The sequence below is a fragment of the Pyrgilauda ruficollis genome, unplaced genomic scaffold (genome assembly GCF_017590135.1).
Source record: "Pyrgilauda ruficollis isolate IOZ18807 unplaced genomic scaffold, ASM1759013v1 scaffold20, whole genome shotgun sequence".
Lineage (NCBI taxonomy): Eukaryota > Metazoa > Chordata > Aves > Passeriformes > Passeridae > Pyrgilauda > Pyrgilauda ruficollis.
In genome coordinates, this window is record NW_024519207.1 from 5,123,554 (window position 1) to 5,139,951 (window position 16,398).

The following is a 16,398-nucleotide window of genomic DNA, read 5'->3' on the forward strand; positions in this document are numbered from 1 at the left end:
AATTATCAGGATATACAGACAGGTTAGCAGTGTCTTTGTAGTACTACCACTGCATCATTCACTACTTCGCCTCTTGCCCTAAACAAATTTTTTCTTAAAGGTCTTTAGCATTCCAGTCATGTGAATTGTCTCACCAGTTGTTAATAATACTTGCATAGTGAAAATTTCCAGTCTTCTTTGCCATCTGGACTTTGAAAATTAGTACCTAATGACCAGAAAAACTTTGAGCAGCGGTTGGAAACAAAGTAATAAACTTTGACAAGTGTAGCAGAGCAATGTGACTGGGAGACAGACACAGGCTGCAATGAATAGAAGCGATAGAAATTGGGGAGGGGAAAACAGTAGCATGTAGGCCTGTGTCCATTTTATACTACAGAGCCTGTAGTGCAACATGAGGTTCCTAAGTCTGAAAAATCCTCAATGGTCAGCTGATAAGCTTGTCTTGCTCCAGCTACTGGAGAAAAGTAACAGTACATGTTACTGTCAGGGTCTGTTAACTCATGTGACAGGGACCCATGCAAAAGATCTGAAGGATTGATCCTGTTGATAGCTCCACAAATGTCAGAAAAATCTCACAAGGTTACTCTTTTTTTTTTTTTTTTTTAACTGGCTCTTTCAACTAAGCTATTTTTTGATGCTCAGTTTTCCGTGGAACTCCTCCTCTTCATGGCTCCTCCAGTGCTTCCTCACAGGGTGAAGTAGCTGCTTAAATTCTTTAAGGCAGTAAGTATAGCAGCTGGAGAGGTAGCACCAAGGTCCCATTGCAGCTCAACACTGTAGCTTCTCCTTAGCTCTGTGATCTAATGGCTCAAGTGTGTTCAGCACCATGGGACCCCACCTTTTGCTGTTTTCTGCACTAGAAAATAAATGTTTTGAAAGTCCCAAGTGAAAGAGAGTTTTCATATTAATGTTCTGTGTTGTGCTGCAGGCTCTCTAAGGTATTCTGTTATTCTGCAGTGGTGTGTAGCAGTTCCTAAACCTCCAATACCCTCAAGATCTGTTTTTACATTAATTTGAGAATTTGAGTTTTGGTGAGCTACCCACAATAACAGAAAAGTTGTATGGCTGAACTTGGAATCCTACCCAGAGTGAGGTTTCTAACAGAAGCATGTGGAGAAGAAATTCATCCCAGTGCAGTTATGTAATTCCCTGGTCTGGTTCTGAGTGAAGCTGTGTGCAGAAAAGATTTTATTTTCTAGATAGGAAAAAACATTTTTCAACAGATTGTTTGCATTACTGTACACAACTCCTCCCTGAATTGCTGGAAAATGTTGTTTCTGTAGCCATACCCATTTTAATGAACCTCTCCTTTATAACTATTCAATTATTCATTCTGCTGCTCAAGAAAACCAGCATAACAATGATTTAACACAACACTAGAGCAATTAGCACTCACAAAACAACAAAGAAACACCTCACTACTCAAAAAGGGATCAAAGTGTGAAATCACAAGTAGCTCATTACAAAAGTAAATCATTACAATAACACCACTTCAGTTCTTAATAGTAATCACAGTTTTTTGGTGGATTTGACTCCTTTCCTTCAATACCTAAAAAGAAGCTACAGAGGATGCTTATTCCATTTTAAGAAATGTACTTAAGAATTTCAAAGCTTTTCTGGTTTTCTGTTGAAAAGTAGGATCTAATAGATCAGTTGCTGAATCACTGCAGCTTTTGTGTAGTCTAAATCCTCTCACTTCAGTAAGTTGGGAGTCTGGAGTGGAAAAAGGAACCATATGTTGGCAGTTACACCTGTAGGGTGTTTATCTGTCACTTTGAAAACTTAATCTAACTCACTTTGCCTTCATATTGCCCGAGCAGCTGCAGATGGCTTTCTTTCCATTTGAATGGCTTTGAATTCTCTGCTTCTCTCGTAAGTACTTGCTTGCTTTATTTTGTTTTTGTCCTCATGATACATTTTATTACTAGATGATGGTAGAAGGGATTTTGACCACTTTTTATGCTGTTGGCACCAGACACTTTCCTAAACATGCTTACTTAGATCTTTGAGAGTGCTAATTTTCTCATGCAAAGGGAGTGTTAAACTTTATTTAGTGTCCTTCCCAAATGCTTTAATTTTCTGATACCATTTAGTACAGTTTTATTTGCTTTTAATACTTGCATGTGGAAAACAATGTACATTGGGAAGCAAACAATACAAAAGCTGTCATAAAGCATAAAGGAGCAGCTGATCAGAGAAACAGCAATGCAATGTTGTTTTTAGAAGCAATGGAACACAAGAAGAGCTGACATATTATGCTAACATTTTTAATTAATGATGTATAGAAGGTCAAGTATAAAGAGAAAGAGAAGATCTGATAATAGAAAACATGTGCTAGTATACTAAAAATAGAAGTTTAAATATGTGCAATAAAAAAGCTGAAAATTCTGATTAAATGTTTGATTGGAAATATATTGGTTGAGATTTTTTTTTCTCTGCTGAATAGAAAATGAGGTATACTTGTGAGGGATAACAAAAGGGAAACTTTGGCATTGAGACCAAATTACCAGCGTGAAATACGTGCCCACTTTATTTCTTCCTCATTCATTTATGGCAGTCGTCTTTGGGGCATAGCTGGGGACAAGTTTGTTTAACCTGAGGGTTGCTTTGAATCGATAGCCAAGTGGGAGTACTCCTTCAGTGGGGATTTAGCAGTCATGAAAGCGAATGGTCTGTTTCACAGCCATCAAACCTCTCATTTCTGCAGCTGTGCCTAGTAAACTCCAGCTGGGAACGACGCTCCTCAGCAGATACACCAGTGGAGTTCTTTAGTGCTGGGATTCCAAGTAATTCCTCTCCCTCCATTGCTGGCACTTGATGTTGTGTCAGCTGATCAGCCCCCTCTTTGCCCACACGGCAGAAAGACTTTCCGTAGTGGAATGGGCAGCAAGGCAGGAGATCACCTGCAGCGAAGGATTCACCCTCTCCTCAAGTAAGTGTCTGTTGGTGAAATTAACTGCTCTAAGAAAGCAGAATTGCCCTGCAGTGGTGTTCTTCACTAGTTTTTTGGTGGCAGTGGAGACGCCACAGCAAATCTTCTCTTCCTGTGTTTGGGACAGAGATGGTGACATTCAGAAAAGTCAAGGCAAACAGTTGCTTTTGAATTTCAAATTACCTTTTCTGTTGAGGTACTCCACAGATGGTTCTGCCAACATTTCCCGTTAAAATCTCCTATATTTAGAAATACACAGCTCCATCAAGAATGAAAGTACAGAACTTGGCCCTCTAGAGGGTGATTTTATCCATGTGATATAATTAAACAGATCCACATGGACAGTAAAATTCCTTTTTAGGCACCTGTGGCATTATACTCCTTCCATTCAATAAACATTTTGCTTGTTTTACTGCATGTTAAATGGCTGATCTGTAATGAGTAATTTTGTTTCATTTTAATGAAAAAAACAGAAAAATTCTTAAAAAAACACAGAAAACTTACCAACTTTGCTCAAAAGTGAAATGCAGACAGAATCTCTGATATTGTACCTCCCCTAAAGCAGTATAATCATGGTCATTTACTGTCCCAGAGCCTACAAAATGTGGCAGAGACATTACAGAAGACAAAGTCACAATTTTTACTGCAAAGTTACTAAGATTTGTAGTCAGTAATCTGTGGAGAAAAAGAAAATGTGAGAGCTGAAGACTAAGATAGTACAAAGACTGTAATCTGGTGCCATTTTTTAAACTGGAATAGTTTGAGGTAACAGGTCTCAAACTTCCACTGTTTCTAGCATGCTTCTGAATTCTCTTCCAGTTTTAACTGCAGTCTTTTATTCCTGCTCCTGGCTGCGAATCCTGCTTTTGCAGTGAAACTTCTGTTGCACTCACAGCCTTTACTGAGCTCTAATCCCGTGTTCATGAGCCACTGTAGTTTTCACCCAGTGTATTATTTTGCACATTCTGCTTTTCTTCATTTATAATTGTCACCAGGCATTTTAAGAAAGCTGAAAGGATGCATTAGAAATTACAAAACTCTCATAAAATAATTGTCACTTGACACTGTGAGAAGTAAAAATCACATCTTTTGGTCTGTAAGGTGTCTGCCAAGTCCAAGCTGCCTCACAACATTCTGCAGCAAATTTGGTCAGCACGGTTGAAGAAAAGCGATTGTCTGCATTGAGGTGATTGCTGTTTCCACTTCTTTTGTTATCGTTCCCATATCTGTAGCTCTTTGACATGGCAAGTCACTGCTGAGAGAGAAGTGCGAAGTGACTGTCAGCTGATGGCCCAGCATCAAAACAGACCAATTAGCAACATCCCCATCTGCTGCCTAGGCTCGTGCTTGTTCCCAGCCTGTTCTGGGAGCCAGGAATTGAGCTGGAAGCTGTGGCCTTTATGCACATCAGCAAGTGGCCAATTTCTTCAAGGCTACATGTTGTCCAAATAAATTCTTACAGGAGCTGGAGAATGGAAGTATTACCAGCACCTTTCTTACAGGAGCTAGGTCTTTTCTCTTAAGAGGACACCACAGACTAACCGAGAGCCATTTAAGACAGCAGGTTGGAGTTGGTGGCAAAAAGAGAGCTTCTACCCTTGCACATCCATACTGGGACAGAAGCTGCCCTGTGTGGTGGAAGGAATCAATGTGCTGAACAACCTCTTCATTAGGTTAAAACCTTTCAGTAATCTCACACTGATGAAAAATGGAAAGGGACACTAATGAAAGCCTTATCCTGTATGTAGCAGGATATCAAATCCTTAGAACTTTGGATTTGTGATATGGGGCCATCAGCTACTGGGTAAACTAAACTGAGAAAACATTTGCACACATTGACATGAAAACAGAGTCTGCTAGAGCAGGTTTGCCTGCTAGTCACAAAATGTATACCACTTTTATTGCCATAAGCTTCTTTGTGGCCCCCAGGTGCCCCCTTTTCTAAGTCATGATTTCACATGTGGCAATAGGGTTCTTAACCTGTGTTTTGTGATTTTACATTTCAGAAGCCTCTCATCTTAAGGGCTGTCTGTAAGGCTTGCACAGCAACTCCAGTGTTCCCAGTCCTTTCCAGAACAACTCCAAAATGGAGTTGCATTGCCTGAAATTCCTGTAAGTGTCTGTTGCCAAAACTCCTACTCCTGAGGACTATATCAAAATCCTGCCTTGAGGTCCAGGAGTGAAGAAAGGACTCTGCAGTGAGAGTTGTCTGAGTATCTTTGCCCTTCTGATTCTCAGGTGATTAGAGTATGGTGCTAAAATGCCAAGGTTGTGGGTTTGATCCCCATATGGGCCATTCACTTAGGAGTGGTCCATGTGGCTCCATTCCCTTCCAACTCAGAATACTCTGTGAAATCTACATCTGTGTCATGAGATGGTTTCCATCTTCTTATGTTTTTAAAATCTAAAATCACTCCATGAGGCACAGGTAAGCATGATCTTCATTGGCAGGAGATAAAGCTGAAGCCCAAGAATCTGTAACTTGCTCTGATGTGGGTTCCATTTGTAGCAATAAAAGCCCTGATAACCTGCATTCCCATCCTTTCCTGCTTATTTTTTTTCTTACTGGGTGAAAACTATCATGACAAACATATTTTATGACAAGTCAAACCAAAGGAGAGCACATTCATGAGGATTTGCATCTGTTGGAGTTTTGTTATATCTAAAAAGAACTTACATTAATGCTTTTTCCTCCGAAGGGACACTAACAGCCACTCTACTTTTTTGCGAAGCACTTGACATAATTGTATATTTTTGCAACTCTTTCCCCTTTGCCAGATACTGTAATTGCACTAGTCTCTTTTTCTTAGGAAATCAGACTAAAATAGCTCTACAGCCAATTTTGCTTTTTCAAGCAAATTATCCAGATACATTAAAAGCAACAATGAAAATAATATCCCTGGCAGTTCCTTTATACAGCGAGTCCAGTTTGACCCAGAGGAGGTGCCAAGACTGTGTAGTGTACCTAACAATAGAACATGTCACAGTTCATGTGGTTTTCTGAGGCATAAGCCAGAGAGTCAAATCTTGCTCCTGGTGTCAATCAGGAAAAATATTGAACTGTAAGAAAGAGATTGACCCATGACATCTTTGTCTGTCTGTATACTTCTTCTGTCAGGGCTGTTTACATTTTCTACTTTGTTTAATAGCAAGAAGTGGAGTGGGCGGAAGGGAAAAAGCCCATCATGACTGGCGGTTCTTTTCCTAACAGAAAATTAATTGGGAGGGATTGGAGAAGCTCTCTTCTTCTCTCTGAGGAGCCTCATCCCTGATTTGTCCTCTGGGATGGCTGCATCTGGTTCAACTTAGCTGCATCTGTCTTCAGTATCGACCCTTAATCCAGTTCCACATGTCTGCTGGAATCCTGCCTTTTCTCCCTTGCTTGCATCTTGCAATTTTTCTTTCTCCTACTACTCTTATTTCATTTTAGGCTTGTTTGCTTTATGGAAACTCCTGTAAATCATTCCAAGATGAATGCTAGCTACAGTCAGGTTGGCTTGATTTCTTTGGTGTTTTAATTTTACTTGCAGTAGCTATACTACACAATCAAACTGTGACACTGATCAAAAGCAAAAGAGGCCAGTAGATGGCACCATTTATTATATTATAGAAGATTCACAACCAAAGCTTGGAGGGTTTTCCCCTCTTAAGCCTGGCTGTCAGTAAAATATAAATCAACCCTCCATTTTCAGAGATGTTACTTACAAGCTTAGTAGAGACCTCACTTTATATCCTTTCCCAGAGCTTCCTGGGAAGGACTCAGTGACAATGCCTTAAATGGAAAAATATTTTAGAAACAATAATGGAACTAGAGGTCAATAGGATACAGCCCAGGGGACCTTTCTTCTGTTTTGCTCTTAAAACACACCCCATTGCTGCTTTACTTTCTTCATTCTATTAAATAACAGATTTAGTTTGAAGTGTATCTCCAAACCTAATGCCTTCAGAAAAGAATCAAGCAGTGGTCAATTACAAACATGGTTTAGCTCTTCTGTAATAATGAATAGCTGTATTTTATTACAACATATAGCAGCTGTTATCTAGGGCTCTCAGAGTGCTTCAGAACACTAATGATCTGTGCCTTGCAACACCTCTGCCAGATAGGGAATAGTAATTCCCCAGGAGTCTCACTGACCACAGTGGCTGCTTGCATGGTCCTTTGTGACAGAGAAAGACATACTCATGTGAGTAAAGAATACACAACCAGGAGTAAACAGTGCAATATATTTTATGCCATTTAAAGTATTTATTTTTCCCAAAAGGAAAAAAAAAAAAAAAAAAAGAGAGAAAAGGAAGTAGTTTCACCTTTCAGGAGTTAGCCTCTGCAGCATTTTTGTGGGGGATCAGACTGCTTGCTTGAAGGTTAGCTCCAAGTTTTCAACTGATAGTGCATGCACTTTGTGTGCTTCAAAGACAGATTAAGTGACTTCAGCATCATTTACTATTAAAGGTTAAAAGCTGTTGCTCTTTCTAATCTCCTGCTGCAGAGCCAATGTAATTTTAATACTGTGTGCTGTGGAAAAGGAAAGAAATGCAATGCTGAAACATTTAAAAGGATATATTTTTCCATCTTTATTTTAAGTTATGAAAACTGGCTGCAAAAAGCTAGTAAGTGTTTCCAGTCAATGATAGTTTCCTGGCATCAAAAGATTCTGAAAATGAAATTAAATATCCAGCAGGAAAAAAGCCCCTACACACCAAGAGGAGAAGACAAAGAAAAAGAGAACAACTTGGATTTTCTATATTTATCTCTGTGTTATGTGTATCCGCTTCACTAGGTTGTCAATTTTAATTGGACTGCAACCTACTGTAGTCGGCTTCACACTGGTTCAATTAAAAAATCCTGTTGCTACTTTTCTTCCATATTACTCATAAATAGGAGTATTGTAGGAGTAATAATGTTAACCCCAGTGTCCTGGCAGAATGCCACCTTAGGTAATTATATTCCGCCTATGGAAATTTCAGTTGCCGATTCAGCTGAATATATTAGTCTTTATTTTCTATTCCTGATCATCACATTACATAGCACTGCTGTGTATTGCTGAAGAGCCACCCTACCTGTGACTGCATTATAGTTATGGCTGAACTAAGGAAAAAAAATCAGAATCTCTCCTCCTAGTAAAAATCTAGACTACTTACAACATCAAAGTGCAATGTTGGGGTGAGAGTTGCTTGAATTAAGGATTATTTCATGGAAGTATGCATGAAAAATGTGGATGGACTGTGCAGGTAGTTAATGGCTTGTAGAACCTTTGAATAGTGATGTGGTTATGACAGAGAACAGTGGAAGGATTTTATAGTCTCACTTAAGGAGATCTTCGCAGGCAAGGTAGGTGAGGCTGAGTCTTAGACTTGAAGAATGGTCTAGTTTGGGAAAAATAACCCTTTAACAGCCCATCTGATGGGATTGCACAAGGACTACTTATCACCTAAGGCAAAAAGAAGAGGGACAATTGAGGAAAAAATGGCGATAGTGCCCTCAGAGAAGAGTCTGGACATAGCAACTTTATACATAATTTTCTGCAAAGGTGTCACTATGAACAGTTTAAGAAAAAATGTAACAACAACAAACCTTCCTCCTCTATCTCCCAAGAACAAAAATCAAGACTAGCCTTCTAAAATTGAATCCTGCAGAATGTTTACTTTTGTCTGTTTTGCAAATTACCCATGGTGTTGTTGAAAAAACAGATATTTGTCCACAAAATAATCAGTGCCTACTTAACTCAGTATTTATTGAAAAATTGCATAAGTCTGTGCTTTGAGTACACCCTCTTCCCCCTGATGGGGCAATAATATCTGGATAAGAATAAAGAACAAGGATTATGCCTACTTGGAGTGATTTCTAAATAGAAAGTACAAAATAAGTAGCACAATGATAAAGTATAATATGCATTCATGAGATCAGCAGCAAAGAGACAGAAAAAAGGTCAAAATACTAATCTTCCTCTTTTGAAAAAAACTCTGAAGCCAGGGAGGTGTGTTGTGACTCAAAAGGCAGAGAGGTATCTTAATTCGCAGACTTGTGATGATGATTTGGCATCCACCTGTGACTTGTGTCTTGGGGACGTCTACAGCTTACAAATAGTCTTAGTTTTTGCTTCATTGGCTAGGAAATGGAAACTGCATTTTTTGTCTTTGTCAGTCTGCTATTTAGCTTGTATTATCCACACTGTCTCTCTGCCTGAGTTTACTGAGTTTATGCAGTGTTGCCTTGTGAACTGTCTTCATATTTTTTCCTGTGGGATTATAAAGACCTTGTTCAGGAGACTTTTCCTTATCTAAGTCAGAGTGATTATTCTGAGAAGCCTCTTTGAGTTAACTGGAGTTTCAGTGGAACTGGCCACAGGGTGGAAAATCATCTACGTGACCAATGATGTGAGCTTTGGCAGGCCCAAACATCCTGCATCCTGTGGTGGTTTTGAATTCTCCTAGATTTAATTTTTCACACTTAGGAGAGGAGCACAGTTGTTTTCATTTCCTGATAGCGACTGGAAGATGAAAACCAAGCTTCAGGGCCAGTGGCAGTTCCCAGGACTGGCAGCATTAGCTCACGTACCCGATCATATGGCAGCGATGCAATCCGTTAGCATAGGGTACACAGGGAGCTGTCAGGTCTGTAGCAATCCAATTAAGTTACATGGTTTCTAAAGCTAGATGATTTGAGGAAGCTTAAAACAGAGTTAACACTGTGCTGGCTCAACGGCTGTGTCAATTATCTGGTTGGACGTGCTTGTAACTCTGCCTGCTGAAGCATGTAGAGGTTTTTTCCTTCCCTTCTTTCCTAAAGCAAGACCAGGGAGAACACATTTAAGAGTTAATTATTTCCTACCTTTATTATTATTTATTGAATGAGAATCCTTATATATATTTGAAAGAGATAGTCATATCACAGAGGAAAAATCCCCAACAGAATAAATGGATTGCATAATGCATTTTCAGACTTTTTCTAAAACTGAAATACTGAAGTTCCTTTATAATAGCTGAAGTGGCATTAATTTGCATGGAGGTCACTATTTGACCTTTGCTGTGGGAAGCCTACGTGTTTCTTGTCAAAATCTTTTCCTTCTAACCTTTAGTTTCAGATATCTGTCTGCATTTCTCTGTGCTGCTCCCATTATCTTTGTATCTGAAATGCGTGAGACAGAAAAGGAAAGTTGCTTTGTGGCATAGCTCTCTATTTTTTACAGCATCTCTCTTTGTGGCAAGTTAATGAAAAGCCCTGTGTGAAGCCCTCTCTGAGCTCAGCCTTCCATCCTTCCCAGGTATTCAAGGACCTGCAGTCAGGTAACCCTATCACACTCTCACTGCAGGCTCCCCACAGGTGCGTGTTCTTCACTTTTTGTCTAGTAATTTGTACAAGAAGCTGCCTTACCTGCTTTGTGGGAAACAGGCAAGATTACCGTACTTCTCAGAACCCTGCTTCTTTTTAGTCAGAGGGATTGTCCACCCACAGAAAAATTACCTCGCTCCCCCTTGGTGAAAAGCCTGAGGAAAGAAAGGAGTCACTCACTGAACACTAACAGCACCTGGCCTTCTTCATCTTATTGGGGAATTAAAATCAATTTTAAACAAAAACACTCTGCTGCCAGCCCTGAGAAGCAAAATCACAGTTGTGACAAAATAGATGACAAAATTAATACCTGCCTTTACTGGGAACACAGTTTCAGCCCAGATACATTGATTTACCAACTTGATCTCATTTCCAACCTCAGAGCAGGAAGCAGGAGAGCTGGCTGCATCTGTGCAGGAGTGAATACAATGCACCGTGTTATGTTTCAGGAAAGGTGAATTGCAAGAATAAAGGAAAATTCACAAAATAAAGCCAAAGATGGAGGAGCAGAGTGGCTGCACACCTTCTTTGGAGACTCCTAAACCCAACACAACTCTGCAAAGGTTCCTCAGAATTTAACACTACCAGAATTGGTAGAATTATTTAATTTTTATACCATGTAATGGAGAACACAGTTTTGTATGCTGTATCAGACACTGATGGAAAATGAACTGTTTTTCTCAACAGTTTAGTTGGCATGAGCATTCCCATCAGCTCATGTCTTACAGAAAACATTCTGCTAAATTCAGAGGTTAGCTAAGTCTGGCCTTCTGAAGAATTAGCCAATATTGATGCAGATGTTGGTGGCTGGTTTTTGCAATGGCTTTTGAAGTGTTGAATCATGGACTGCTCGATTCCATTTTTTGTATCAAGATATTTATCAATACATGTTGATACATTGCCTCCTAGTATTCTGTTTGCCAGCCACCAAAGCTGACTCAGGAAGACAGACACATGCATGCCTTCCAATACAGAAATCATGTTCTCAGAACAAATTCAAATCTTCTGCTGTGAACTTGAGTATGACATCATATGTAGAAAACAAGGGTTGAAAAAAAATTAACAAAAATGGCCCATCTGCAGTCACTGGCAAAACTCCCGAGGGAAAGCTAGGAAGAAGAAAAGGAATCAGGAAAATTTTTAAACACAGTTTTCTCTTTTACTGTGTTTCTAATCCCATCTTCTTGGCTTCTCTTTGTTTTGCTTTGTTGTTGTTTGTCGCCAGCCTGCATGTTCTCAAGGCTTTATAGTTCATCTTAAGGGGGGACCTGGAGAGCATATTTTCCCTGCTAACAAATAACCTGGATCTTTTTCATCACTGAAGCCAATCAGAGGCGGGAGATTACAGTTGGCAGAGGGCTGAGATTTGCATATTAACAGCGCAGTTATTGAAGAATAGCTGTCTTGCATTTACACCAAACTGTGCCCTCCGATTCGCCAGCACCGGCTGTCAGCCAGTGCAGATGAGGGATTCAAAGGTCAGATGGTTTTTATTGTTTGTTTTTGTTTTTTTAATTTTTAAAGAGAGAACTGTGCACTACTAATGATATTAAGTCAGATAGTGAACCCCACATGCAGGAAGCAGAGAAAGTGGAGTGAACCTGCTTGGCTGTGTCTTTGTCGCGGCAGAGCCGCTGTGCCCTCTTGTTGGCTCCGAGGAGTCTCCCTGCCTAATGTATCATATTGTGTATATTAATGTTTCAGCTTTACAGTTCTATTTCCATTAGGGGAAGATTGCCCGTGAGCCTCTTAGTGGATAAATAGGAATTTACAGCTTTCAAAAATTCTCTTAAAGCTTGCAGGATCCACAGAAGAAGGAATTACACATGACTATTTTTGAAGCTTTAAAAGGTCCAGAGGGCCTAATTGTGCTCTCAGATATGTCTGTGCAGCGCCGATTGAAGTCTTGGGATATAATGCATGCTTATGCGACAGCTAAAATGAGTCCTTTTTTAAATGAAAAAAAAATAATCCTTCAGTTATTAAAAAATTAGATTGTAAAGTCTCCAGGGTCAAGCCAGCAGCTTCCCAAGAGCTATTCAGAACATAACAAAGTGAGGTCTTGGTTGGAACTCATCTCTGTACCAACCTGCAAATAAAAAATAAATGCTGAACATGTTAGTGAAATTCAGTAAAGACAGTAACACCTTCTTCTGCAGATTTGTGCATCCATGTTTGTGTGCTTGGACTTGTGCAGGCAGTTCTGTGGCAAGGAAGGAGGGGACAACCCTAAATTACAATAATGAAATAACCTTAACAAGTGTGTTCATGCTTAGTTCAATTACATTAAACAAGACCAACACTGGCAGAAATATTTTCTTTTACCTCTGTTTCATATCAGCCAAGTCTTATGCAACTGACAAGAGTTAAACCTTGTTTTGTTGTTGTTACCTGTGTTTCTAAGTGCAATAGCATTCTGTGACAGGAGAAAGAAATGAAGAAGCAAATTTAACACAGACAAAGGAAATACAGTTCAGAAATATATTCAGGCCCTGAAGTTTGTGTAGGTTTTTTTTCACTAGTCCTTGATTTTGCAAGCTAGTTTACACTACAGGCGAAATACAAGTTCTGCATGAATTTCTCCATGGGATTTCTGTGTGGTTTTCAAAAGGTGCTTGCTTAGGGGTGAACAGGCTTAGGGCCTGGGCTTTAAAGGACTGAAAAGATGTGTTTTACTGTAAATAACTTAGAAGAGGATTCCCAAGCTATAATTACGTCTTACTTTCATCAGGGCTACATTTAACAGAAATTCTTCCAGCAACTTTTTCTTTATTCAGCTATCTACCACTAAAAAGCAGAGCAAGAACCAGTCAGGTAATAGTCCACATCTGCACAGCTGGATCAAGAGTGGCTCCTGCTCCTTACCTAAATCAGTGCATTAATTTCCTTATTTTGTCCTCCATGTGTGTCCTTGTGTTTCTCGGTATAATATGTGTCAGTATTATTTGTTGTCACTTCTCAAACTAAAGCTGTGACACTAACCCTGCCAGCCAAGGGAAAAAAAACTACACACAGAGGCAACACAAGCCAGTATTGTTTAAATCAGATGAGCCCAGTGGTGTGGAAATTGCTTCTGTTGCATAAGTGTGCTCACTGGTAGACCCAAACTGATGGGCTGGTAAGCATGCATAATTAGTCCAGCACCTGTGGATGTAATTCCACACTGCTTTGGTGAAAGAAGTACTGTAGAAAATAGCAGGCAGGAGATCTTTCTATCAGATTTTCTTCCTACCACTAGAAATCATAGCTGCTGTGTGCAATATTTAATGCCTGATGTTAGTTTCCACCTTTCAGCCACAGCCACTTTTCACTTGCCAACTAATCGTCACCTAGAAGTGTGCTGAAACACATTGTAAATGAGCATACAAAGGCTTTCTCCGACACTAAATCACAACCATCTCTATAAAGGAAAGCACTGCTTACAGCAGCCCTGCATGGTAATTTGGGCCAGGAAAGAAGCAGGTTTTCCCCTTCCAAATAGCAGGAAGACTTCAGATTAGCCAGCACTGCCCTTGGGAATAGAGGTGCAGCTGCAAAAGCCTTCCTTAACTGTCTGCTCAAACGAGGTGTTCAGCGGCCTCTCTGGGAGCAGCGTTGGGCTCTGGGGAAGCACTTGTTGCTGCCAGCACCCCGGGGCCCAGAGCCTTGTCCTGGGAAGAGCTGTCCTCGGTCACCTGCCCCTTGGCTTCCCGGATGAAAAGGTGAGGTTAGGTGCTCTTGCCACACTTTGTTGTCTCCTGCCCGGGAGATGAATAAGCAAAAAACCAGACCCTCTAGCTAAGGGTGTTCCCTAAAAGTGCTGGTTCAAAGCCAGGCTAAAGGGTAGGTGGAAGCCGCGTAGATGAGACATGCAACTACTCCTCACGGTAGCATTCCCAAAGAAAGCACCGATCCCGTCAGATAGGGTGCAGCTCATGAAGCTGCACAGGCTGCTGTGCGCAGCACAAGGAGCGTTTGAGATGGGGAGGCCTCGGGGAAAACTTGCGGCAGGATGCTCAGCTCGGGGTGCCTGCAGCTCGCGCTCCCCCGGCCCCCGCAGGGCCCGCTCCCCGCCGCCCACCCACCGCCGCTTCCCCGCCCCTCCGGCGGAGCGGGCAGCGCTCCCCGCGGCTGCGGCGGGGCTTCGCCCCGCTTCGTGCGGCCCCAGCGCCCGCCCCAGGGGCCGCGCCCGGCACCTCCCCGGCGGGGCTGCTGTCCCCGGGACGCCGTGACGGCTGTGCGCTCCCCGCCCTTCTCACCGCCCCTCTCCCCTTTCCTCCTCCTCCTCCTTCGGGAGCCTTGCCTCCCCTGCACACCTGCCTTGCCATTTGTCGGCGGCTTTGCTTGGAGGGGAGAATTTTCCCTCAGTCCCTTGCAGCATCCCTCCCCGGCACACGCACACACACATACACACACACGCTCTCTTACACTGCCGGACAGGCAGAAGCACCGCGCTGCCCGTGCCTCGGCAGCCGCCGCCTCTCCGCACCCCGGCCCCCCGCTCCCCGCCGCCGCGGGGCGTCCTCCGCCTGCTGCAGCGCCGCCGGGCCCGGCAGCCGCCGAAGGGGGGCGGCGGCGGCGGCTCCCGCTGCTCCGCGGCCCCGCACCGGCAGCGGTAGGTAGGTACGGCGGTCCCGCGGCGGCAGCCCGCCCCGGGCGGCTCCCGGCGCTGCGGAGGGACGGGGACGGAGGGAAGGAGGGAGGGGAGGACGACGGGAGCGGGGCGAGACGCGCTGCCCCAGCCCCGCCGGCGGCGCTTGCCTCGCCCGGCTCCTGCTCCGGCTGTGCTCCCGCGGGGCCCCGCGCCGCCCCCGCCGCTGCCCGGCACCCCCCGGGCACCGGCTCTTCCCGGTGAGTCAGAAAGTTTGCTCTCCTAGGCGCCCGGTGTTTGTTGTTGTTTGGGGTCCGCCTGTTTAGGCTGGGCTTTTATTTTCCCATTCCCGCTAGCGGGCTATTTATTTATTTATTTCTCTTTTCTTCCTTTTTTTTTTTTTTTAATTGCAGTCTCTGCTGCAGCGCGGGTAGAACGGGGCTCCCGCGGCCGGCGCTGCCCCCGCCTCGCTGGGCAGCCTCCCCCGGGGCACACGCGTGGGCGGGCGGGCAGCGCACCCCGGGCGGCCGGAGCTGCGGTCCCTCCCGCTGCCCCCCTTCCCTCCGAGAGCTGGGTGGCTGCGGCTACGATGTTGCCGGCAGCCTTCCTGCAGTTGGCAGAACAGTTTTTGGTGGCAGCTCGGGAGAAGACTGTCCCATCCCTCTCCTGTTTCTCCTCATTCCTTGAGAGAGTGTTTTAAAACAGGTTTCAGTGAAGCTGTAGGTAACAGGATCCCGGAGTCACCGAGACCTGTGCTCCGTTTTGTAACTAGCAGTGTTACTGTAGCGGGTTATCAGCTGGGGAACAGCCGTATTCGACCCTGGTGAGGAGAGGGATTGGCTGTGGGTCGTGTCCATCTTCAGCTGCTTTCATCTAATTGCTAGAAGTAGCTTGCCGTTGTTTGGGGTAGAAGAAGCTCGCTTGCATTTTACTCTTTTGTTCTTTAATTCTAAATGTGGTTTGGTGGGGGCTCCTAGTTTCTGATAGGAAACTATCAGAAACTACAGAGGTTGAATAAATCCATCTCTGAGCAGGAGAGCTTTCAGGTCCTTCCCATGAACTGTGTATTTTCTATGTTGTGTGTTGTTGCTTCTTTTTTTTCTTATCACTGGGAGTTCTGCTGTAACGTCTCACAAGCTTTGATGTTTTTTTGCAATGAACCTCATTCATTTTTTTTCTCAAATTTAAAATGGAGTGATAAAATGCATAGGCGTTAATAAGTGAGTTGAAAGGACTTTGAAATAGTGCATGTTGTGCATGGTGTGAAATTGTAAATATACATAAAAGAATAATAACTGCTCTGCAGGTTTTATTTTAAACCTTCTCTATGACTTTGTGCTGAACTCTCTTCATCTGTCTCTCAGCTTTTAAGTCTGATTGTTTTTTGCACTTGAGGTCTCCTGTCTTCTTGTGGGAATGCATTGGTAGGCACCCACATTTGCCTGGTTCTCATAATCTTTTTTTCACTCATTTTGCAAAGACTTGCCGCGGTCAAAAATAAGTGAAACTTGCTATTGTGGCTTTCAATTTTAGATTGCTTTTCCTCCTGGTGCCTTTATTTATTTC

General features: G+C 42.7%; 1 protein-coding gene across 3 annotated transcripts in view; it reads left to right on the forward strand.

Annotated features, from left to right (window-relative positions):
* The first annotated feature begins 14,808 nt into the window (after positions 1-14,808).
* Positions 14,809-16,398, forward strand: part of ENOX1 (ecto-NOX disulfide-thiol exchanger 1) — a 354,413-nt gene continuing 352,823 nt past the window's right edge. For 2 of the 3 annotated variants that reach the window (XM_041467082.1, XM_041467084.1), the window contains exon 1: positions 14,809-14,860. The gene's annotated coding sequence lies outside the window, so the exon portion shown is untranslated. Of the gene's footprint in view, positions 14,861-15,034; positions 15,093-16,398 lie in introns of those variants that run through there. The other variant, XM_041467083.1, reaches the window with a different exon arrangement.